The sequence below is a fragment of the Heterocephalus glaber genome, unplaced genomic scaffold, assembly GCF_053883595.1.
Source record: "Heterocephalus glaber isolate CG9 unplaced genomic scaffold, H.glaber_assembly_v1.0 deba00001497, whole genome shotgun sequence".
Lineage (NCBI taxonomy): Eukaryota > Metazoa > Chordata > Mammalia > Rodentia > Bathyergidae > Heterocephalus > Heterocephalus glaber.
The window spans coordinates 72,702,906-72,728,880 of NW_028258320.1; the positions used below are offsets into that span (position 1 = coordinate 72,702,906).

A 25,975-nucleotide genomic window follows, 5' to 3' on the forward strand; every position below is an offset into this window, starting at 1 on the left:
CACAGAAACAAACCAATGCAACTATAGCCATCTCATTTTTGACAAATGAGCCAAAAGCATACCTTGGAGAAAAGACAAATCCTTTAACAAATGGTGCTAAGAAAACTGGATATCCATGTGTAGAAGATCGAAACTAGATTCCTATCTCTCACTGTCTTAACTACTTTTCTTGTTTCTGAGACAAAATATCCAACACTCAAAGTTGAAGGAGGAAAGGTGTGTTTGGCTCAAAGTTTGTAGAAGTTTCAGTCCATAGTAAGCTAGTTCCAAAGCAGGGCTCCATGGCAGACCAGGCAGGAGGCAGCAGCAGCCTCTCTCCCATTTTATTCCTTTTAGACCACACACCTTTCAGGTGTCACCACCCAACCCCGGGGCACGCCTTCCCACTATCCCGCATGCACAAGTATGTATGCTAAACCAATCAGTGAGCTAATTTAGTAATCATTCACCCTAAATCCCAGTATCACACACCCTAGATGCAGCCACCTCCAAAAAGGCCACACCTATACCCACATGAGGCTTTGGGGGAACCTCTAGACACAGCTATAACACTCACCATGCACAAAACTTGGTTCAAAATGGACCACAGACTTAAGTATAAGAGCTGAAACTGCCAAAAGAAAACCTAAGGGAAACACTTATAGTCATAAACAGAGACATACACTTCCCAAATGGGACTCTAAAAGCACAGGAAATAATAGCAAGAGTCAACAAATGTAATTAAATCAAATTTAAAAGTTTCTGCACAGCAAACCAAAACACCAATGCAGTAGAAAGACAATATACAGAATGGGAGAAAATCTTTCCTAGCTACTCTTCCAACAGAGGATTAATATCAAGAATATGGGGTTTTTTAATCTCAAAAACCTTAACACCAAAAAACTCCTGAAATACCTTAATCAATAAATGGGCAAATGAATTGAGCTGACGCTTCTCAGAAGTAGTACAAATCGCCAATAATACGAAAAAATATTAAACAGCTTTAACTACCTGGGAACTGCAAATTAAAACTACACTGAGAGTCCATCTCAGCCCATTTAGAATGGCTATCCTCAAGAATACAAAAAAACCAATAGACGCTGGCAAGGATGTGGGGCAGGGGACTCTTTTGCACTACTGTTGGGAGTGTAAATTAATACAACCACTATGGAAACCAGTACAGAAGTTCCTGAAAACATAAAAATAGCACTACCATTTGACCTATCTATACCACGTCTCAATATGTGACTGAAAGAAGTGAAGTCAGCATGCTAAGGTGATACCCACATTTATTATTGCATCACAATTTACAAAGCTAAGCTAAGGAAACAGCACAGGTACAGGTGAAAAGGTGAATGAATAAAGAAAATGTGGCATATACACACAAGGAAATCCTGCTTAGCCATAAAGAAGAATGAAGTCATGTCATTTGCCAAAAAAAAAAAAGAAGAATGGAATTAGAGATGGTTATGTTATGCAAAATAAGCCAGACTCAAAAAGTCAAATATCACGTCTTCTCTCATATGTGAAATCTTTTAAAAAATGTAAAGAGATGACAAGAAAGTAAAAGGCTATTATAGAAGAAGAAGGAAGTCAAGGGACGAGCAGTCAAGGTAATATGAAGGACTGAAATAACCAAGTATGTTATATACATGTACACATATACCAAATGAAATGATTCTGTACAACTAATATGCACATTTTTTAAAAGATGTTTTAAATGTTTTTAAAAGGATAGTGATGATCATCTATCATACCTTAAGAGCTAAGAGTTCAGAGCTCATTGTTCATTTAATTCCTCCCAAAATGCAGTGTTGTGTGCTTTTATTATCTCTGCTTTTATAATATGCTATTATTGTATATATTATATTGTATGTTACAGATGACATTATAAATGCATTCAGATACTTTTAGTATCTATATGAGAAACCTAAAACTAAAGATCAAGTGACTTCTGAAGCTGCAAACTAGCAGGTGTGCAGTGGAATTTGAAGCTAGAACAGGGTAGAGTCTTCACTTCAGCACTAGGATACCACTAACTCACAGGAATCAGGCCCAACGTGAATGGCGTTTGCCCAGGGAAACTTCAGCTCTGGGAATGGAAGACTCTGTCCAGGAAAGTCTGGTACTCAGAAGAAAAATTGCAGACCTGGGACCTGGGTACAAGGCTGACATGCAGTCACTTGGAAGGCCACCAGGCAAAGACCCAGGGAGGTGGAGGAAAGGGAATATAGAAGTCTGGGGCTGCCTTTGAATCTGAAAGTAGTTTTTGCTGAAGCTGGGGAGAAAAAACAACTTGGTGAAAAGTCCACTAACGATTGCTTAGGATAAGAGAACTAGCTTCTAATATTGTCCAGCACAGTAGGGTAATTATGGTTAGCGATTGATTGCACATTGCAATATAGCTAGTAGAGAGGATTTTGAATGTTCCCAGCACAAAGAAATGATGAGTGTCTGAGGTGATGGATATGCTAGTTTCTTTGATCTAACCATTATCCAGTGTATACATATATTGAAATGTCATAGTGTACCCCATAAATATATATTACTCTGCCTTGATTAAAAATAAAATACATTTTTTAAAAAAGGTTAATCAGAAGCCACTCTGGGTGGGGCTGCCTGAATTCAGTGGACAGTCAGGTGAGGAGCAAGCTCTGGGGCTGAGGTGGTGGCAGCAGGCTTCCTGGGGGAGGGGGCACCCCACTGACCCCTGATGGTAGGTAGGATCTGAACAGAAGAGGAGGAAACATCTTCAATGGGTCATTAGGAGGAAGAGCTCCAAGAACGCACTATATTCTCCTCAGTAACCGCTTGAGTTCTGCTTTTCCTTCTGTCCTGAGATCAATGGAACAGTCACCCCTCTCACGTAGGCGCTATCACTGCTCCATGAGGACAGACTGGTACTATCGCCACTTCACAGAGGAGGGGTCTTAAACTCACAGAGAGTCTCTGTAAGGTGACAGCTTTGCTTCAGACAGACAAAATCAGTTTCAAAGACAGGTGATCAGAGACCCCAACCTCTGCCTTTGTGGGTGCAGGGAGAGGAAAGCCACTGGTGGATTTGAAGAGGATTGTTGTGGCTGCTGCTGCAGAGAAAAGTGAGTTCCCAAACGCGCTTCATCTCATTTGCTGATGTCATCACGCCTAATGACTGGTGGGAAGTCATTATCCACTCTGGGTAATGGGTAGGAGCCAGGTTCGAGGGAAAGAGGAAGAGTCCATTCATTTGCTATTCATCCAGCCCACTTCTGTGAGCTTCTACTACTTGCCAGGGATTGCACTGGACTCACTCTGCACCCTAGTTCTTAGGAAGAAGGTCCCGCGATTATGAAGGGTGAAACATTGGTCAATAATAGCACAGATATAGAATTACCTTTCAGGTTAAGTGCCATGAAGGAAAGGTGCAATGGCTGGAAGGTGCCCCCTCCAAAATTCAAGTATTGCTAATGTGAGAGAATTGTGTTCTTCATAAATTACCCAGTGAAAGGTACTCTGTAGCAGCATAGAACAGGCTAAGATCAGAGTTATAAGAGTTGCAACAAAGATAGTAGCAAAAGGCTTTGCTGGGAAGGGACACGTAAGCTAAAAGATCCAAATGACTTGGAAGAAACAGGAAAAAGAGTGGCTTGAAGAACATTTCCAAAAGAGGAGCCCCCGAGGTCACAGCCTGAGGCAGGAGGAAGCTGTGAGGAACAGTGGAGCAGGAAGCAGCAGAGAGAGGACAAGGAGGGACCCCTGAAAAGAAGAGAGGGTCTGGTCCGAATGGGGCCAGCTTTATCCCAGGGGCTTGGGTGTTAACGTTTTAAGCCTGGGGATGCTTAATCAGAACTGTGTTTCAAGTGTCAATGTGTCTACTTTGTAGACAGGAAGTCCTATGGGAATAAAAGTGAAAACAGAATAGTTACAGAATTCGTGTAGTAAAATTGGTGGGAAGGAAAAGCGGGTTTCTACTTGGACAGGGCCACAGATGCAGCTGGAGATGGGTTTGAGAAACTCAAAGGAGTCATTACCAACAGAGGGCCATTTCAGGGCAATGAAGACACATCCCACATGGCTCTCCTGGCCACCCAGCCCTGAAGAGGTGGTTTCTCTTAAAGTTTCTGGGGTCCATGAAGGAGAAAACCATCAACTTGGAAGTGACCTGAATGACCCAAGATTATCCAGCTGGCCTCTTCCCGGGAGACCACCGAGGGATGGCACCTCTGCCACATGCTTCTCAGCTCACTACAGCCTTTCCATAAAGCAAAACCCATTCTAGTGTTGTATTTTATACTCTTTCTTCAAAACTAATCTTAAACACAGCCTATTTACCAGCAGCCCTTGTGCTCCTGGCCTCCTGAGTCCCCATGGATGACAGTTCAGTAAGCCACTGTATCTGTTTCTTATTGCTGCCATGCCAAATTGCCATAAGCTTGGTGGTTTAGAACAACACAATCCAATGCTCTTGCATTTCCCAAGGTCTAAAGTCTGGGATCAGTTTCACTAGGCTCATGCCAAGGTATTGGCAGGGTTGGCTCCTTCCAAAGGCTCTGGGGAAGACTCCATGTCTTTGCTTTTTCCTGCTTCTACAGGCAGCCTTCACTCATTGACTCATGGATCCTTCCTCCATCTTCAAAGATAGCAGCACAGCTTCTTACTGCCGCTGTCTCACTGCCTCTTTCATAGTCAAATCTGCCTTTGCCTCCCCCTTATAAAGACACTTGTGGTTACATTTTAGTACAACCTGCATAATCTCTCCATCCCAAGATCTTTAGCTACAAAATTCTTCCCTTCAAAATTTCTTTTGCCACAGCAGGTGGCATTCACAGGTTCTAGTGATTAGGACCTGGATACCTCTGTGGGCCATTTTCAGTCCAGCATAACCTCTGCTTTCTACAGTGAGAGGCAGCCAGGGATCCAGTCCTTCCAGACAACAAGGACAATTACCCACTCACTTTTCTTGAGGCAACCGGGTTAACATCAAAATGACTCTCCTTGACTCAAATAAAGACAAGCACAAGAGGAAACAAGAAGCAGGAGTTCACCAAGGGCGCTCTATGAAGACTGGATTTGTGTTGAACCAAGGATGCTTATCTGCCTTTTAGAGACCACAGAACCCTCTGAGGATGCCATGCTATCTTTGGATCCTCCCACCCACCGGATGCATAGAGCCCCAACATACCATTCTGTATACAATTTTAGGTGTTTCACAGACCAATTGAAACCTTCCAAGGATAAATACGTATTGTGTATGATCAAAGTCAATCCGATAGAGCTGACCAGGTGTTCTGATCATTCAGTGTCTCCATCTCCAACTGCCTGTTGCTTAGATCAACAGAGGTGAGTCTCACACTGATTCTTATCCTAGATACCTGGATTTGGCATATTAATCAGAAATAACCTCTGTTGATAAAAGCTCCAGATAGACACCCCCCCCAAACAAAAAAGATTCTGGAAAATCTAGTTTCACTCATATAACTTAAATTTTTATAAACCATACACCAAAATATATATGGTTGGGAATTTTATTTTCAGAATCCATAGTATTGATGTAATACTATGTAATACTAAACTGATGTCCTTCAATAGAATCACTTTGAAAAACAGGACAGTATCAACTAAGGATGAATATATGCACACTGTAACCCAGTAAATCCAGCTGAAATATGTACATATGTTCCTCAAAAGATATATATTAGAATGCTCATTAAGGCATTAATTTTTACTTTGTAAAAAATCATGGTAAAGATACATAATGAAATGTGCTATTTAAAACACTTAGGTGCATGACTCAGTACAATTAAGCACATCTACATTATGCAACCATTATCACTATTCTCCTCTAGGATATTTGTAATTTTCACAAATTGAACCATCATACCCACTAAACAAAAATCCATTCCTTCCTCCCCTGCCACTGTCAACTACCATTCCACTTCCCGTTTCTGTGAGTAGGACTGCTCTCACCACGCCTTGTCCACGCTGGATCATGTACTATTTACCTTTTTGATACTGGCTTATCTTACTTAGTAGTAACTTCAAAGGCCATCCATGTTATAAGGTGTGTCAGAAATTCCTTCCTTTTTAAGGTTAAAAAGTAATCGATTGGCCAGGAATTTAGCCCAGTGGTACTGCACCTGCCTCACAAGCGCAAGGCACTGAGTTTGATCCCCAGTACTGTAAAAAAAAAAAAAAAAAAAAGGAAAGAAAGAAAAAGAATCCATTGTATGTATATATCACACTCTGTTATCCATTCACCCATTGATGGACAGTTGAGCTGCTTCTGCCTTTTGCTATTTGTGAATAATGCTGCTATAAACATGGATATATCAACATCTGTTCAGATCCCTACTTTCAATTGTTTAGGGTATGTTCTCAGAAGTCGATTTGATAATTCTGTTTTTAATTTTTTAAGAATCTCATACTTTTAATCCATAGAAGCTGCCCCATTTTATACCCTAAATGTTCCACTTTCACCAAATCCTGAACACCATTTGTCACTTTCTGACAATGCAGACGAACACACATATAATCCCATCTAAGGTCTGAAGCGCATTGAGACATTATGGTTTTGATTTGCATCTCTCTGATTAGAGATACTGATCATCTTTTATGTGTTTATTTGTTACTTGCATATCTTCTTTGGTGAACTGTCTTTACCTTTTGTTTATTGGCTTGTAAGAGTTTTGGTGTTGAGTTGTAGGAACTCCTTATTTATTCTTAATGTTAACCCCTTACTAAATGATTTGAAAAATTTTCTCCCATTCCATATGTTGCCTTTTCACTCTATTAATAATGATCCTTGATTCTCCAAATTTGTTCCTTTTCATGTAGTTCAGTGTACTCCGTTATCCCTTTGGTGCCTTTTCTTTTGGTGTCATAGCCAAGTAATATCATTGCAAAATCCAATGCCACCAAGTCTTACCCTATTGTTCCTTCTAAGAGTTTTATATTTTTAGCTTTTATATCTAGATCTTTGTCTATTATAAGTAATTTTTATACATAATGTATAGTAAAGGCCTAACTTCACTTTTTTGCATGTGGATATCTAGTTTTCTGAACATCAAATTCTTGGAAAGACTGGCCTTACCAATTGGATGGTCATGGCATCTACGTCAAAAGCTCATTTGGCCTTATACATTGTTTTACTTCTGGGTACTCTATTCTATTTCATTATGCCGTGTCTTAGTCACTTTCCCATCCCTGGGACAAAATACCCAACATCCACAAATTAGAGGAGAGGTTTTTTTGGATCTCAATTTCAGTGCATGGCTGGCCAGCTTCAGAGCAAAAATAGCATGGCAGAGAGGCGGGACAGAGGAAAGACATTCAGCCCATGGAAGCCAGGAGGCAGCAAGAGAGGGGAGTGGCCAGGGACAAAAATATACCCTTCTTCGGGGTCACTCACCCCTTTTACTCATCTTCAACCAGGCTCTACTTCCTAATAGCACATTCAGCTGCTGATCTCATCCAAGGATGCATCCATTGGTGATTACAGAGCCCCATGATCTGATCATCTTCTGAACACTGAGCCTTTTGAGGGACACGTTAGATCTACCCATAATGCATCATACATATCTGCCAAGAACACCAAATAGAAACTACCCAAATATCAATTGATAGCAGAATGTATACATAAATAGGAGATATCATTGTGGAATATTGTACAGCACTGAGAGTAAAAGATTTACAACAAATAATTTGGGGGAACCGAATAAGCACATATTGAACAGAAGATGCCAGACCACAAAAAGGTGTTATTTACATGCACCATGAAAGAAGGCAAATTTAATTTGAGTTTCTAGAAGTCAGAATAGAGGAGGAAAGCAGTAGCAACAGGAAGGTGGTCTAACAGGGGCAAGAGGGTTTCTGAGATGACAATGTTCCATTTCTTGATCCGAGTCTTAGCATACTAAGTATAGATCTTCAAATAGATCCACCAAACTATACACTTATAATTTGTGCACGTATTTTCTGAATGTATTTTGTGTGGCAATAAAAAGCTTCTTTTAAAAAAAAAGTATTATACCTATAAAGCATTGGAAACTATTTCACGGCGAGAGTGAGGTTGTCATGGTCAGCTGACCGGTTGGGGAGTTCAGCCAGCTGGGACTCAGCAGTGCTCAGACTGCACCACTCACATACCCACTGTGGCAGAAGCTAGAAATAGCTTGTGAGGGTCTCAGCAGCAACAACTACTGCTCATGCTTTGAGTTCATAAAGCTGATATAAACCAAGTGCATTATCCGTGGTCAGTGTCTAATAATAAAATAATAAGGTTATACCTGTTGCTAATATGTCTCTGACTGGGAGACAGCATGACAAGGGCAGACAATTAAATCAGGATGTGCAATAAGATAATCCTGGGGGACTGTGGAAAAGCAAAACTTGGCCTCATCTATGACAGTCACCAGGAGCCACATGAATTACTGCAAAGCACCTCTGGCTGTAGGAGCCGGAGGAAAGATACCTTCCCACTGTTTCGCATTTTGTACTCCCTCTCAGGACCTCTGTCCCCTTTGCTGCCCTCACGCTTTGCAAGTGATTGTGCCTGGCACTGGTAAGCCCACACCATGTGCCAAATACTTTGCTGACCTCTCTCTGCATCAACCTATGCATGTCTGCATTGTGAACCTCAATGTGGTCACTGTGCCCACCTTCATTCAAAGGTGAGAAAATCTGGGCTTAGAATGTGCAATCATCTTGCTTAAATATAACCAATAAGTGACGAATACGGAATTCAAAATTAGACTTTCAGAATCCACAAATGGACCCCTTAAGCACTATCCCATGGGGGTATCACTCAGGGTGCTCCAGAGAAACAGAGCGCAAAGACTATCCCTAGATATATGGAAGGTTTCTCATGGAATCTGCCTCACAATAAAGTCATGGAAGCCAAGAAATCCTATGATCTACTGTCTATAAGCAGAAAAGGAGGGAAAACTGAGGTCTAATTATACCTGAGGTCTACTTCAGTTCTCAAGGAATGAGAACCAGAGGAAACGATGGTGTAAGCCCCGAAATCCTAAGGGGAGGAGCAGATAGATGGCCCAGTTCAAGGTGAGGGAGGAGAGAAGTTCTGCTGTTCTTCTACCTTTTTGTTCTGTTCCAGCCTTCAACAAGTTGGATGCTACCTACCCACATTGGTGAGAGCAGACCTTCCCTCGGTCCACTACTTTAAAAGCCAATTTCTTCCAAAAACATCTTAATAGATATGTCCAGAGGTAATATTATACCAGCTTTCTGGGTATCTCTTAGCCCCATCATAGAATTGAACATACGACACATAGAATTGAACATCACACTGAAAATACTAATTTGTCCCTAGCCACGAAGAACTTGGGGCCCTGTAGGGGAAGAAAATGAGGCCTAAGAAGAAAAAGGAAGAATCTTCAGAGCCCTTACTTCGCACATATGTGGCTTCCCTGCAGCTCAACAAACACTGGGTCACCTGTCACTCAGCTAAGCAGGGGCCACATCCTGTTTGTCTTGGAGTCCTCAGTGCAGAGCACCAGGGCTGAGAGTAAGCACCACAGAATGAGTGCCCCATAAATATTGCTTGGCCGGGGGGGGGGGGGGGAAGGTTCCCTTGACAGGAGACTGCAGAACAACCCAGAAGCTATGGCTCCTGTCTGAACACCACAGGCTTAGAAAATCAGGTTCCCCCCACTTAGCTACAGGAACTTCAGGCAGAGTTTAGAGGGGGCTTAGCGCTATTCAAATTCTGTCTTTAAACTTTTGATATTTTGTTCATCATGGATTTGTCATTAATTTTGGTTTTTTTAAGATACTGTTAAGACTGTATTTATCTCGATGACAGTCTTTGGTGTACCTTAAATTCTCCTCCTGAAGCGGTTCTTCACTCTCCTCACCTAGGCCGGCCTAGCCCAGTTTTTACACCTGCAGCGCCGTTCCACTCAGAGCACACGCTCCCCGCTCAGGAGCCAAGTCCGTGCCCAGAACACGCAGTCCTGACGTCCCAAGCAGTGGAGATGCATTTGTTGGCAACTCCTCACCAGGCTCGCATAATGTTTTGGTGCTTAATTAAATTCCAAGAACACCTGTTTCATCGGCTTATAAATTCCGACTGGATTTTAAGCGGCTTGTTTGACACGCAGAATCTTTATTCTCTCGACTGTAACCACAGCAACATTTCCCCCCGAATACCCATCCCCTGCACCTGTCACACACACCTCCCCAAGCCCTGGCCTTTGCGGGTGCAGAGAGCTCCGCATCCTGGCTTCCAGACTCCCCCTCCAGCTCTCTGGCTGTCGAAGTCAAGGCGCAGCATGCTGTTGTTCATGCTCGTCTCCGGGACTCACCTACATACAGTATGGACGTTTGCTGAGAGCACAATGAAGCAAACTCTCCACTACCTCACACCTGGAAACTCCAACAGCTGCCCCTTCTTATGCATCTCTGGCCTCATGCCCTGCCCCAGGCTGGAGGCCTCACACATTTGCTCTGAGCTCCAGCACCTCGCTCTGTGAATCAATCGGCTCAGCCTCCCCGCACCATGCTGCTGGAATAACGCAGCCACGGTTCCTGAGGCCTCACAGCTGGGGAGAGTGCAGCAGATTCTAGGAGTCAGGCCAGGCTGGTCAGAGGCTAAGATCCTGATGCCACACGGACTTCAGGTTCTAGGAGCCCAAAATGACCCAATACTCGTCACCTGGGGATATGGCAATGAATAAATGTCAAAAACGAGAGAGGTGGGGATGAATAAAGACCATCACCTGTGTGAAGGCTCAGGCGGAAGGCGCGTTGCTAAATGGTCCTCCCCTAGACCAAGCTTAAGCCCAGAGGTGAGGGAGGAATGGAGCACCAGGACATTGTGTGACAGCAGTGACTCCAGGTCTGGAGTCAGTCACACCCTACACTGGCTCACTTGATTCCACTGAACCTCATTTAGAAAGTGAAGATAATAGTTTCTAACTCATCTTTCTGATGACGGAGTTTGAGTTCATGCAAAACCTTCACCGTATGGCCTGATGAATATTTGTTGAGTTCTCCCTATACAAGTGTTACGGTGCACATTTCAAGTGGTTCTACCATGCCATCCCAAATAACCTTCCGCCTCGGCCATGATTAGTGGCAGACTCCAGGGGGGCTGGGCAGGCACCACACGCACCTGTGCACTTCTCTCGTGGGCTTCAGCTTGTTCCTCCTGCCATCGGGTCCCCCGGTGTGCCCTGCCCTAGTCCTGGTCTAAGGGCATCCTCAAGCTGCCCTCCTCTGACCATACTGGTCCTCAGCAACCTCCCTTTCTGCCCCTCACCCCTTGCCCACTGCCTCATTTTTCCCATTCATGGAACACATCTGAAGGCCAGCTTGCCTTGGCTATCCTGTGGACAGAGACAGACTGGGGACCATCCCACGGCCCGTGCTCAAAATCCACCCCAGCTCTGGCCATTGCCAGTGCACATATGCTCCTTCTCTACCGTGTGCTGTGTACTAGAGAGGGGCAGGGAGGCAGGGTGGCAGGGCGTGAGAAAAACAAATACAGAATCTGTCCTGGTGGAGTTTAGAGTCCAGAGAAGATAACACACGTTATTAGAGAAATAACTATACAACTGCAAACTGTAATAATGCAATAAGAGTAAAAGCATAAACCTCAGCTCAAAGCGTACAACCCACCCCTCTAATAATCACTTTACTTGGAACCTCATAAACTACCGTCTAAATACAAACACCTCCTTCACATCAAGGTAAGAAAAGAGCAAATGAGCCTGCCTCATTTTTCTCTTATTTGGCAAAGGAACAGCTTCCTGCGTGGCCCAGAAGTTCCTGGGCCCAGCTCCGAGCACTGTGGGGTTGGCACTTGCCTCAGGCCTGCCTCTGGCCTGGAGAGGGAGAACTCATTTGAAATTCCAGCTAGGACTCCAATGGACAGCAAGCAGCCTTCGGGTTCTCTTAGCCTAATTTTTTCCAAACAAAAACAGTGGTGAGGTTTTTGAAAACCACAAAACTAAGGGAGTCATGAAAACTCAGATACTGCAAAGCTGAAAATGATTTCTAGGCCCATACCTGGAGTCCCACTCGGCAAGCGTCCTGTGAATTTTCAGCCCTGACTCTGAAGGGAGCTTTCCCAGTGCTTGCAGGAGATGGTGAGGTTTTGCTTTTTTGCTCTAATCAGAGAGCTCTCTGGAGGGAGCTGGGTTAGGCTGCCAGCTCCCCTTTTCTTTCTCAGGATGGCAGGCAGCCCACTTCCTCTCACCTCCACTCTTCACTCTAACTTGCTCTCCACTTGCTCATTCTAGTGGCTCTGCTCAGGACTGTCACTTCTTTGTGTGCGGAGACCATGGCTGGCCCTCCTCTCCCAGGCCAGTCCTGCTGACTCTGGAGAGAAATTGTTTCCCAAACAGCCTGTCACCCTGTAGTGGGTCCAGCTGGGTCAGGCCCCAGCTGTTGACCGGAGAGGCACAAGAAGCCCCTCCCAGGAAGCCCGGGGCCCCAGCGCACGCTCTACCTCCCAGCTACCAGCTGAAGCTCGATTCTGGTCAAAGCTGCCACCCTGAAACTCCAGAACTGTTTCCTTCATCTGTTCCATCTGCAGCTTCCCTGTCTTGGCCACGTCCTATGGACTTCATGTCATCTGTCCCTCTTTGTGACGTGCTATGCTGTCTGCCAGACAAACCAACTCCAGGTCCTGGCTGTGGGGTGTCCCACTCTGAAAGCACACGGGCTTGCCTCCCAATCCCCAGAAACCCTCATACAAGTCAAACTTTACCTTGTCCAGCTGCAAACAAAGGGCCGCATAAAACTAGAAAATACAGGAAACAAATTTTTTGACACATTGAAGACATCCTCACCAGGACTTCCGGATTTGATGGACATCCTGCAGCAACGACATCAGGCCCGTAGATTATCCTGAGGATTAAAGGGGTTAATATAAGCTAAGTGCCTACATTCCTGCTGGCCCTACACTGGTCCTTGCCCACTATTATAAGGTGTGACGTCATGATTACATATTTCATACCCTCCTGACTCTACGCTGGATCATCTCGATTGTCACATTCTCTCTCTGCCTTTCTTGTATAACTTTTTTTTTTCGGTACCAGGGATCGAACTCAGGACCTTGCACTTGCAAAGCAGGCGCTGTGCCACTGAGCTAAATCCCTGGCCCTCTCTCTCTGCCTTTCTATGCAAAGATCCATCAGAAATATCCATTTGCTTCAGGGTGAGCAAAATCAGGGCTGGCTGTTGTCATTTCACTCTGTCTTTTGGATTCCTGTGGAGCTTAGGATTTTTACAAAAGCATATCCTGGCATTTGCAACTATCTCCTGTTAAAATTAGGAAGTCAAGATGCTTATTTTATAGGAGCTCAAATTTCTGGCAACAACCTGTCTGTTAGGAGAACTGAGTGGGCCGGTACATGGCTCGCAGCCTCTGCAGAGGTCTGGTTGAGACTGTCTTCAGCCAGAAGGCATATTTTCCAAGCCTGGGAATCTATCAGCATTGCCTACATCTGCAAACCTGTCATTTATGTATGCTGTACATTATTTAAAAGAAAATAATAACTCTGCTTTGTAACTAGAATTTTCCTTTTCCTTGCTTGAGGACTATGGTCCGAATTAATGTGACAAAGGGGGTTGCTGGAGAAAGTCTATTATAAAAATGTGGTAATAACTGCATTCCAGAGGAAGTAACTAAATACATTCCAATCTTGTTAAAGAGTACACATCTGATGAAATATACATGTGATTTCAGTGGGAGAACAGCTCAAACTTCCTTAGGCTTTTAAACAATTTAGTGTCTCCCCCATCCTAAAAAGTTCATAAACTATTTCAGTGTTTTGCTTTCCTAAGGCAAGATGCATATCCACCTGCACATAAGTTTTTCTATGTGTACACATGCTGCCCACATTATTCTGCTTTAAATCTCTACTTTTCTCTACTGGAGATCAAGATAAACCACCAGGTGATAGCTTCTAGACTCAAGAATGGGAACTCAGCACTTCCTTCCTAGAGATCAGCAAGATCTCTAGGAAGGTACCTTGCAGATTAAATACCAGAAACACTTCCCTCCGCCCCTTGTGAGACTAAATCTCTTAGGCCCAGGGAAGACACAGCAAAATAATAAAGGGCCCACAGCTCTGCTGTAGCCCACCAATACTCTACAACTATTTTCCACAAATGAGAATAGACATATCAGCATTATCCAAATGAGTTCATCTCAGGTCTCTTTTTGATTAATCATTTCATAAGATCAACTCAATGTATTCTTAACATTCATCCTTTGGCAACCCTGACGGGCTCCAGTTTTTTGACCAGACAGCAGGCATACAGAATTTATTAGGATTTAAACAAGTTGTCTTCTGGATCTCCAGAAAATAATTCCAGGAACAAATGATTTCCCAGTGTTTGAGGTTGGGACCCACCCTCATCAGGGGTCGCCATAGCTGGAACCCACTACTAGATGGCCATGCGTGTATCACATTCCTTTGGAGCAGATGACTCATTTGTATAACAGGAAACTCATCAGCGATTTTGCTTCTCCACCAGGGCTCACACAAGCACCTATAGCTAGGCCTGGAAGAGATGGATGAGCTTCCCTTCTGTTGTCAAAATGCAACCCAGGGCAGGCCAAGGGGATCACTAAAACTTTGCTCCTGGTCGTTCAGGAAGTGGCAAGTTTGGCACTAGGAGAAGCATCTGGATGCCTGTGACAAAAACTCAACACTTTTCTGACCCTTATGGATTCAATAGTAAAGTGCCAAATGGGAGCTTGGCTTCTTTCAAAAAGGTCTCCTAGACTAACTACCCTGGGCTCTAAATCCTCTGGCTTTTTCACCAGTTCTCAGTTCAACTTAAATTCTACTTCCACACTTCCCTGAGTCAAAAGGGACATTTCCAAGAACAGTAAGTAAAGACTAGGACTGCCAACACTGATACCAGTTGAATCCATTTTTCTTTTTCTTGTCCCTTCAGGTACAGGTTCAGGGCTTGTATTAGTCAGCTTTCCTGTTGCTGGCACCAAATATCCAGCACCCATAACTTAAAGCAGAAAATGGTTTATTTGGCTCATGGGTTCAGAGGGTTCAGTCCAAGATTGGTTGGCTTCAAGGCAGAAACATCATGGCAGAAGGGTATGGCCAAGCAACACTGTTCAGGTCATGGTGGCTGAGAAGCAGAGGACAGGAATAGCACCAGACAGGAAGGAGCAAGGGACCATATATAGACCCCAAGGTCACACCTTTGTGAACCCAGACACACCCAGAAGTGTGCTTTACTAAGCCCCTAGGCAGCTCACAATCCAATCAAGTTAACAAATAAGCATACCTGCCACAGGGCTACATGTAGCAATCAGGACTGCCATCCCACTAGAAGCTATACTAATTGATAAAACCAGCTTGTCTACTCAGATAAAACCACCTTGTTCACCCAGATAAAACTATCTGGGTTAGCAAAAGAATGTAACAGAAGAAAAGTTTGCCAAATCCAAAACCTAGAAAATGCCTCTGTTAAATTGGTAGTGAGATTTAAAGTAGAAGATAAAACATCAACCAGGAGAGGGAAATCCTGATAGTGAATATATTCAATCACTATATCATAGATTCCTTCCTTACAGTATGCTAAAGCCAACCCAGGAGATAGAAATTTAAGTAGTAGTTCCAAAATAACAATATTTAAAATTTAAATTTGAGAGGTTTTTCTTTGGGCAAAGCACTCTGCAAACCCTCCTATATAGACTATTGTATTTCCAGTGGTACCTCAGTTCACAAACTTAATTTTTTGGGCGATTCTGGTATCAAACTGAATTGGATGAAAACTGAATCCAATTCGATGGTTAGGTTCAATGTTGACATTATGGGCAAATTGGATATGATTCTCATCCTACTAAGTTTGAGACCAGAATTGTGGAAAGAATTAGGTTCGTGAACAAAGGTACCACTGTAATTCTTACAATAATTCAGTGATGTCCATGGTGTCTTATCCTAGTCTACAAATGAAAATCTGAAATGTAAAGAAATTAGAAGATTCACCCAAACTACCTAGTAACTAAGTGGTGAATCTGAGACTTGACCTCAAATATGTTTGAGTTCAGAGCCAACATTCCCAACTAGTATATTCAAGGCATGGCTTATAAATTCCACCTGGGACTGCTGCATTTAAGGGGGGGGTCTAAATCAAAATTCCAATCTCATTTTCATGTAGCTAGTGATTATTATGCGCCTGCCATGTTCCAAGCACCATCTTGGATGTCCTTCCTTCATTATTGCTGAGTCTATAATCCTTTGATGTGGGTCATATCTCCATTTGATAAACAGAGAAGTTAAATGCTCCATATCACTCTATCAGGAAGTAGCAAAGCCTGTACTCAACCCCTGACTTTGTGTGATTACAAAGTCCACACCTTCACCTGGAAGCTACCTACCAGCAAATCCAGAATTCCTATTTATACTTTCAGAAAAATTTGAGATAGGTGGAACTGTCAGAACATGCTGAGAATCATGATCAACTTCCTTCTGCAAATTTCCAGCTTAATCTCTCCATCTCCTCAAATTTTGAAAACCAGGCAGCTGTCCTCAGGCAATCAGCATTGGCTCAATATGTAGACTGTTATGCTGAAACTTTTCAAGAAAACAGTGGTAGCAGCATCATGGAACATAGAGGTTTTATGTGAGGCTGGGCCTCTCTCCAATTCTTGCAAGAGCTGCTCCTTGGGCTCCTTTGGTTGTGGACCATTAGCTTTTACAGCAGGGTTCGGGGATCCCTGCAGGAATCTGTAATATGAGGTGACAGTTGCCTTAGCAACTAACAGATGAGTGCCCTCTCCTCTCCCCAGCTTTTCCTCTTCCCAACAGCCAAGGCACCATGCGTTTGAAAGTCTTTCCAGCTCTCCATTTTAATAGCACAGGGTAACTCAGAATCCAGGATTGGGGCCCAAATGGATGCCCTGTAAAGATTTTGGATAGCTTTCCAAGAATTTCTCCTCCTCTGCAAGGCTGGCTTCACTTGCCTGCTGGAGAAGTACCCACAGCTCTCATCATAGCATATTCCCAAGGCTTTCATCTCAGAGGACTTTGAGATAAAATTGACCCACCCCACCTTTCATCCTGTGCTTTTGCCATTATCAAGTATCTGAGTGGAACTAATGAATGCCTTTTATTTCCCTTGAACAGAAGGAATCTTGAAGAAATTGAACCACAAGAGCCTGCCGACTGCAGGGAATGAGCCTAGTTTTTAAGAAAATGAGAATGAGCCATTCCCATGCCCCAGTTTCTCATGCCCACTAGAAGAATGATAATATCTTCACTATTACCTTGCCAGAAAGAAAAAAATGCTTTTCCCCAGGAGGCAGAGACACATTTTCTGTTTGGTCCTGGGAGACAAAATGCCAAATTGGAATATGTTTCCCTTAGAATATCTTTAAAATACCTGGGATCTGTCCCTGTGTCCCCTGTTCTGTGTAATCAGCAATTTCCCCAATAAGATCAATTTATTTTTCTTACTGGCTAGGACTAAAGTTGGATTCTCCAGCCCCATTCCCATCTCCCTTGAAATTTTCAGAGCAAGGAACCTGATATCTAGAAGAGTAGATTGAAAGAAAAGTATGGAAATCCTGACCACTGAACAGTGCCCACAGTGGTTTCCTGTATAAAACAACATCAGAGAGCACATCTCAGTGGGGTTTTTTCTCCATTTCTTTCCTGAAGCTCCCAGACAGAACAAACCTCTGAGGTGCTTTGGGGGAGGGAGGTGCAAGATGCTTGTAACATCAGCACTGCTTCACAACTGTTCCTGGAAGGGAACCTAGTGAGGTGCAGGATAGAGCTGACATCATTCCAGAGTCAGGATGAGGGAATCTGCCACCCAGGGCAATACAAACAGAGACACATCAAGACACTTAGCATATGCACAACCTTCAAAACAATGAAAGTGCTAAGTCCTAACCCTAAAAGATTCTGGTGAGCCGAACCCTAAGGACCAGAAGGAATTCCCTACATTCCCTTACCTAAGCTCAAAACCACCAACCTAGAACAGTGGACTGTCTTAAATAATGTATCAGAATTTACTCAACCAGTCAGCCCATCTTTCCATCTGCTCCAGCATTAAAGAGCCCAAATAAGTAAATAAAGTCTGAGATTGCTCACAGCTCAAAGGGGCAGTTGCTGCAAGTTGACCAAGAATCTGGCGCTGTCTCTGGTGCTACCCTGACACCCAAAGAATCTTTCTCATCAAGCTGGTCATGGCTTCTGCCCATATCCAACTGGCATCATTGCTCTTCCGGTTTTATAATCCCAGCCTATCCCTTTACAACCACACCCATCCCAACCCTGCATGTTCTACAACAATCCTCAACCTCAGTGGAACAAACTCCACCTCTTGGGTGAGATCTCCTGCCCAAAGTCCAGCCTATCAGTATCTCAGATCATGGAACACGCACTGCATCCCAGTAGAAATGTGAGAGTGTGAAAGGTTTGGGTAAGGAGGAATGGCAACACACTTGACATTTAGAGAGACCATGGTGCCCTCGGTGCAAGGAAGGGAAGAGAGAGCTCGGTAGACGCTGATTAATTACCTCAAGCAAAATATGAGGTGTGATTGAAAACTACGATGAATGTTTATATTTTTAAAATATTATTACAGTAAAAGATACATTTCCATCAATCTCCATCAAAGTACTCCTCCTCCACACACACTTAGCCCATCATTCTTGCCACTTTCTCAAACAGTTATGAAAGTCCTCCTTTATGAGTGTGTTTATGAGTATGATCAAAAATACGGTGAATGCTGTTGTCATGCCCCATCCAAATGAAAGGCAGGCTCCTGTGAAAACATTACACCGCAGCCTCATTCACCTTCTTCACTAGGTCTGGCACCACGTGACTTCTGGCTCTTCCCCAAAGTCAAAATGATGGCGAAAGGTAAACATTTTGAATCAACTCAGGATGTGAACGCACCCATGACAGCCACTCAAGGCACTCACCAAAGAGGACCTCCAGAGGTGCTTCAGAAAGTGGTGGGAACAATGCAACAGGTGTGTTCAAAGCGAGGGAGTCTTCTGATGGGAAGTCGTGGCAGTATGTCTTTCACTGTAAGACTTTTTAAAAATTTAAACATTCACCCTAATTCCACTTATACCAAACATGACAGACTAAAGATAGGGACAGAGAAACTAGAGGAAAAATGGTCGTTTCAAGAAATATTTAGACTCTGAAACAGGCTTAAAAGAAAGATGTGGGTTATATCCAGATAAAAGGAGAATCAAGGGTCAGAGATAATCCCATTTCTGCTTCAGCAATAGATAGGGTGCTGCTGCCAAATATTGAGTTGGAAACAGCAGATGGCAAGCAAATTTGAAGGGAAAGGGTGTCAAATTCAATTTTGTATGCTCAAAGGTTGGAGAATTTGTAGGAATCCATCTGGAGGTGCTAAGTGGACAGCTGAATACAGATCTGCATCTCAAGATACATCTGCATTCAGTACGGAGACTTGGGTCATCAGACACAGGTGGGGATCACAGGCATGTGGCTGAATGGGGGTTCTCCAAGTCAGAAGATACCCACGGAAAGAAGCCCATGAGCCCAATACTTGATACATTAGAATGTGACTCTTCAAAGTGATCAAGGGGAGTAGGGAGTCAGAAGATACAAACAAGAGACTGCGAGCCAGGGAAAGCCAAATGAAGGGACTGTGGTGGTTGATGGTGCTGCACACCTCCACCATCCCATAAGAACAGATTTGAGAATTGTCCACAGAATTTAAAGACAAAAAGACCTTTGGCAACCTTCACCCAGCCAGCTCCAGTGTGGAGAGACGGTGAGAGAAGCCAGTTTGGGGTAGACAAGGAAAGGCTAGAAGGTGAAGAATTGGAGAATGAACAGATTCAAGTCTTTTCGAAGCTTGACTGTGAAGAGGAAGGAAGAGCCAGGGGAGTGGGCTGAGGACACTGTGGAGAATTTTATTTTTGTTGTGAGGATGGAAATACTTCAAATGTATTTAAATGCTAAATGCATGGAGCCGACTGAGGAGGAGATGTGAGGGATGAGACAGGATGTGTGTCTGGTAGATAGAGATCCTGAGGAAGCTGGAATGGAGCTGGAATCTAGGCTGAGCACCTTTTCCCTACAGAGCGAAGTACAGAGGTCGGACTGGGACAGGCCTGTGAGGGCCTGAAGGACGGGTGAGAAGTCAGGGAGTTTCTGCTCACCCTGCATCAGACGCCACAATAGCACATCTCCCTCAACCACTTTATCGTCCAAAAACAGAAATAAATTTGTTCTATCAGGAAAACTGGAACATGTTGGTGGGTGTTAGAAGGAGGCAGATTTTTACTCAAGAGAAGAACTCGTCTACAACTGGAGCTGCCCAACTGCAGAACAGCAGCTGTACAAAGCCCTGCCGAGTCCCCGAGCATGTGAAGATCAGAATGTCTCAGCCTTCCCGGCCAGCACCAGTGACTCTCACACTGGAAAGCAGCTGCAGCAGAGGAGCCTACAGTGCCTCTCCCCTCCTCGCTTTCAAGGCCCTTCCACAGGAATCCTCAAATTGACTACTCTTCTCCTCCGACAAGGGACCTTGGGAGTTCCTGGACCACCAGTGTGAAAGCCGCCACTTACACCTTAGGAGGAAACAGACCCTAAGAAACAACTGCACATCCTGTCATCCCACTGTTGGAACTTTCTGGCTGGGGTCTTGCTTTCCCTCAATGTTCCCAGTGGAAATAAGAACGTGTGTAGGACGGCTTCCCGGGTGACGATACATCAGTCAGCACCGGGGCAGAGCTTCATGAGAAGGAGCAAGGCACTGTCATGGCTGAAACTTGGGCTCTGGTATCACGCTGCTGGGTAGGATCCAGCTTCGTCAGTGCCGGATGAGTTGGCCATTAGCCATTGGAGGGTTATTTAACCCTTCTGTGCCTGTTGTGGAAAACCAAATATAAATTCTTATACAAGGCTCTAGTACATAAAAAGTGCTCAGTAAATACTCAGAAAGTACACAAACAAGGCAACAATGCCAGGAACTTGGGACAGAGTGCAGACCTGATTAGTAGCTAAAGAAATGGCACTTACATCAATGCCTCTATCAAAATGTACAATTTGAGATTTTCCAAATCCAAGCCTTTTAGAAGACAAATCTTCTTTCAGTGTTATAATTCTTAGCTGACAAGAAAACAGGGAGACAAGAAAAATAAATTCTCTGGGTTGTGAAGGATGACCAAGAAGTATGCTCAGGTTCTTCTTCACTATGCTCCAGGCAGGGATGGGGAAACTTCTAGAGCTTTCGATGATACAAACAAGCCACAGGTTCACCACTGCTCCAGGGAGCCCATTTCAGCTCAGCTGAGGATGCTACACCGATTTCCACCTGAATTACACCAGTGATCAATTAGTACACATTGTGACCGGAAGCTTAATTGCATGTTATTGGTAATCCTTACAAAAGCCCTGCAGGCGGAGGCTTAGTCCCGTTTTACAAATGGAAAATCTTAGTTTAGGGATGTTTCTATAGCTCATCCAAGTCACGCAGCTTGTCATTAGTAAGGCCACGCCAGATACTTGCTACCATCAAGATGTTTGCTACTGGGCCCGCTTCTCCACTGAAGACTCTACTAGTGGGAAAGCTTCTTGCAAAGTGGGTGATAGCTTTGTTTCCACTGTACTGCCTGGTAAGTGCTTTAAAAACTCCTAAGTACACTAAGTAACTAGGAGTTTGACACATTGTAGCCTGTCAATCATTGTCCCTATGTCCTGTACCTCCCCTAACTATAAATAAGGTCTGCTAAAAGATTTAAGTCCCCAAACCTCTTGAGTTCTGTCCCTAAGAAATAAGCCCTGATCATCTCAGAGATCTAGATGGGAAACCTCTTCTTTAGCCTCACAGACACCTATCCATTCCTTACTATGCAGTAACCAGCACTAGAAATGTACCTAGGATTTGGTACAAATGGCATCAAGGAGAGCTAAGATCGGAGGGATGCGGAACGTGGCAAATCCTCCAATGAGGCTAAATCAGGAAGGCAATTCTGCTCTTTGCACCAAGGCTTCCTTCTCCATGCGTCTTACCCTCCCGCCAGGATACTTTCCAGCCTGGCCCCAACACACATCCATTTCCTCCTCCATGCTGTTATATATTATAGCACTTCCTGCAGCTGCCACAATTCTCCCCACTACTTTGTCAATTCCTACTCACACTTTAAGACCACCTCCCTGCCTGGCTGCTCTCGCCCTCTGATCTTTGTCTCTTCATTTCTAACCCAAAACATGGCTGAGACATAAAAATGTGTAGCCTCTAATTGTTCCCCGATGCAGTGCGTCTGCATCTGCAGCATCTTCAAGTAGACTGAGCCGTTCTGCAAGCAAGAATGACGCTTTCTGCTCCTCCCTTTCCTGCCCTGTGCCTGGATCCTCGTCCAGCAAGCCCAGACACAGGACATCCACGACGCGTTTCTCACGCTTCAAAAGGAAGAATGCTGCATCCTTTAGGGAGGGGAAGTGCCCTTTTCAGCAAACCCAAGAGCCATCCTCACCCCATTGGTTTTCCTAAATTATCTCTAAGCAGATTATCCCGCTCTACAGAACACAGAATCCTCCACGGAGCCCCGGATGGACGCTGAGCCCAGGTCCTCAGCTAATTGCTCACATCCTCTTCCGATCCAGTAAGGAATTATCCCTCCGCAGCAGTGGAGTCTTGGAAAGATGCGAGTGGTGAGTCATGCAGGGCTGGGAGTGAGGCAGGAGTGGCAAGGACAGAGGACGGAGAGCACACACGCTACTTATGGAGCCACAGAATGAGGCTCATCAGCCAATTCAGCCAATTATACCGCTGCAACAATTAAGTGACCTCACAGTAGTAGGAGGAAGTGTAAACAGAGTTCACAACACCACCACGCTCCAGGCCAAGAAAAAGCAAGCTTGGCCCTTGTGGTGGAAAGGCATTGCTCTCATCTGCCCAACACCCTCTCCCCTTTCCATCTGCTCACTGAACGCCTTCCCGTGGGAAACCTGTTCATGCACTGGGGTAAGGCTCTCTTCTTAGAGAGGTGGGCATAGTGCCAGGAACAGATGAATGTACCATCCCTCAGCCTTAGCGGTTGACTCCGGGATGGGTATGCCTCTCTAACACAGCTGAGCATCTTGCATGAGAAGGCAAATATTGGTACTGAAAGACATCATCCCTCCTCCTCCTCCTTCTGCATTATGAACTTGAAGATCCTGGCTTGGGCCTCCCAAGGGCGATCTTTTCTTCCAAATAAAAAAAAAGTCTGTGAATGAAGGCAACATGCTAAGCGGACAGAGCCAAGAGGTAGAGAAAAAGTAGAGCTTTGATCCATCATTTGAGTCCTGGATCCAGCCATGCCTGAAGCCTGTGGACTTACCACTTACAAAAGACAAAAACTTCTCCCTTTTCTCTCAAATTAAAGATGAGTTTCTAGTATTTTGTTTTGTGAGATAAAGATGAGAATACAACCACTAAGACTGGGAACTCATATTCAGTGGGGGTAAGATGCTAAACATGAGGAAGAAATCTGTAAAACAGAATTATCACTAACTTTTATTGAAGCATTAATTGAGCAGAACTTTCAGCCCTCTGCATAGAAGAAGCAACCTAACCTACAAAATTGTACTTGAGAGAGAGACAGACAGTCAAAGACAGAGAAAGAGACAGAGACAGACAGACCTAAGTATAAGGCTCACAGAGAAGTGCTAGAGAAGAAACCCTCAGTCTTCCCCCAAAATCTAATCAAGATTTCAACATGGCTGAAAGCAGTCCTATTTCTGCAAGTTTCTATTCACTCCAACCCTGAACTCAAAGATTTTCTGAAAAGACCTCACGTGATCTCTGAATCAGCTTTCCTGAATCCCCACCTGGGACTCTAATTGCCATGTTGAATTCCCATGACAGCCTCCCAAACAGAGAGGTGGGGGCTGAGCCATAGGCATCACTGAGTCACTGTCCCTGCGGCCTCCTGATACATCTCTCTCCTCTTGTATCCCAGGCAGAGAGCCAAGAAGGCATCCGCCACTCTCGGGAGAGCAAGGAAGCCAGCTACTAATCAGGGAGAAAAGAGCTATACCTGCCAGGTGATTTATGCAGAGCCCTCCATGTCCCCGTGCTGGCAACTCACACACTGCCCTAGCAGGGTTGCCTGGCAGAGAGGGCACCACTGCAGAGCAGCCCCAGTGCACACTCCCCGTTAGATCCCTGAAGGGCTGGAGGAGCACAGCTCCTTCCCTGGACCCAGTGGTAGTGGGGACCCAATCGTGGGACTTGGCCGAGTCGGCACAAGAGTGTCTGGGAAGGATGAGCCACTTTCCTGGGGGCTGATCCTCGAAGGCTGTGCATTCTCTTTCAGAACCACATACTGGAGCCAAGGCCAGGGTCCCAGCCCTAGCTAACTGTTGGACTCATCAGGGTGGTTCCGATTCGATGCCTAAGCCTCACCTGCACACATACACATATGCACACACACACATGAAGAAACAAACCAACAAACAGGATTTACAGTTAAATCATTCCAGGCAGGACTGAGAACTACCGAGTCAAGAGCATCCCATTCTTCCACACACTTCCTGTCACTCCAAGGACTTCAGTGCAAGGGGCCCAGAGGAGGAGATGACATCTGAGTTCCCCTTTCACAATCCTTTCTTTTCTTCCACTGACATGGGAGATGGGGCGCAGCAAAGCTGGCTGGGGAAACAAACGAGGGGAACTGTCAATTACAAGACCCCAGGACAGCGCCACATAATTCTCGGGACCCAGTGTGTGCAACTTCCTGCAGCCTCCCACAAGACGTGGACTGTACAAGAGACGGACACCACGGTGAGCCCACTATCGAGACTTCCCACAATAGCCCATGCTGCGTTTCCCAGGTGCAGAATGTACTTGTATTTTTGCTTTTCTCTTCTTCTGTCCAAGTTCATTCTGCAGAGCTGGTTTCTCCCATACCCATTTACCCTTCACTTTTCAAATAAGCTTTTGACACCATTTCTGGCTTGTCTCATCCAATTCTTTGTTGAGGCGAGAAGGACCTGGGATACTTTTGATGGGTATCCCAGTAGCACTACTAGGCACCCAAGTTTCCAACTCACATTAAGCAGGTTGTTAGCAAAGTTTAAGGGCCCCAGAAATTCGAGAGAAGCAGCAGGGCAAAGAAAATGGAATGGAACTCAGCTGGGCAGGGACTCTTCCAGAGCCTTCTTTGGGACAATGATTGCTGAGTGGCATCCTAGAGGGGCCCGCAGTGGGACAGCACACTGAGTGCAGAGCGGCTGGCACACTGTCCCTGCCCCAGCTGTGGTAGACAGCTGAGGTAGAACACCAGCCTGTCTCCCCCTGTGGCCTATCCCAGCCGTTGGTGAAACTGGAAAGACACATTGACCTCTATGCAGAGGACCAAACTGCTGAGTGAGAAGAGAGAAGCAGACACCATGGGCACAGCAGGAATGAGCCACGAAGGTGGAGCCTTGCTCGAGCCACTTGGGGAGCCCAGTGTGGTCCCTGCCTGGGCCCATGAGGACCCTCCGTGGCTTGTGAGCCTTTCTGCAGGTGGACACATGAGAAGAGTCACGTCTCCCAACTAAGCCTGCCCCTCATTCTCCTGCCGTCCTCTCCTTGGGAACCATGTAGCCCGGTGGAAAGAGAATATGGATCCAGAATCCAGATCAGGAGAGACCTCGGGCAAGGTTCTCATATGCTCTGTGCCTTGGTTTTCTCATCTACAAAATGGGTGACTAATGGAGTTAATACATGGCACGGTCTCCCAATCATGGTTGGAATGTAAACTCTTCAATAGATTCCAGCAAAATTCCACTTTTATTTTTTTTCTGAGAAAGGGTCTTGCTGCATAGTTGTAGCTTGACCTCATTATGTAGTCCAGGCTGGCCTCAAACTCACAGTGATCCTCCTGCCTCAGCCTCCTGAGTTCTGGGATTATAGGTGTGCACCACACCTGGCCAAAATTCCTATTTTAATTCTCTCTAGAATCAAGTCTCCCCGACTTCCGGTCCTAGGAAGGACCACTGCCCTGACTCCCCTGCGTGTCTGTGGCAGTGTTTACTGTGTTTAA

At 44.8% G+C, this 25,975-nt stretch overlaps 1 long non-coding RNA gene across 11 annotated transcripts in view; it reads right to left on the minus strand.

The window, feature by feature from the left end:
* LOC106008861 (uncharacterized) overlaps nt 1–13,097 on the minus strand; it is a 274,246-nt gene extending 261,149 nt beyond the window's left edge. For 9 of the 11 annotated variants that reach the window (XR_015440475.1, XR_015440483.1, XR_015440478.1 and 6 more), the window contains exon 1: nt 11,986–13,097. This is a non-coding gene — a long non-coding RNA (uncharacterized LOC106008861). The remainder of the gene's footprint in view (nt 1–11,985) is intronic. The other 2 variants (XR_015440480.1, XR_002392702.2) reach the window with 1 other exon arrangement.
* Between the last annotated feature and the right edge of the window lie 12,878 nt (nt 13,098–25,975).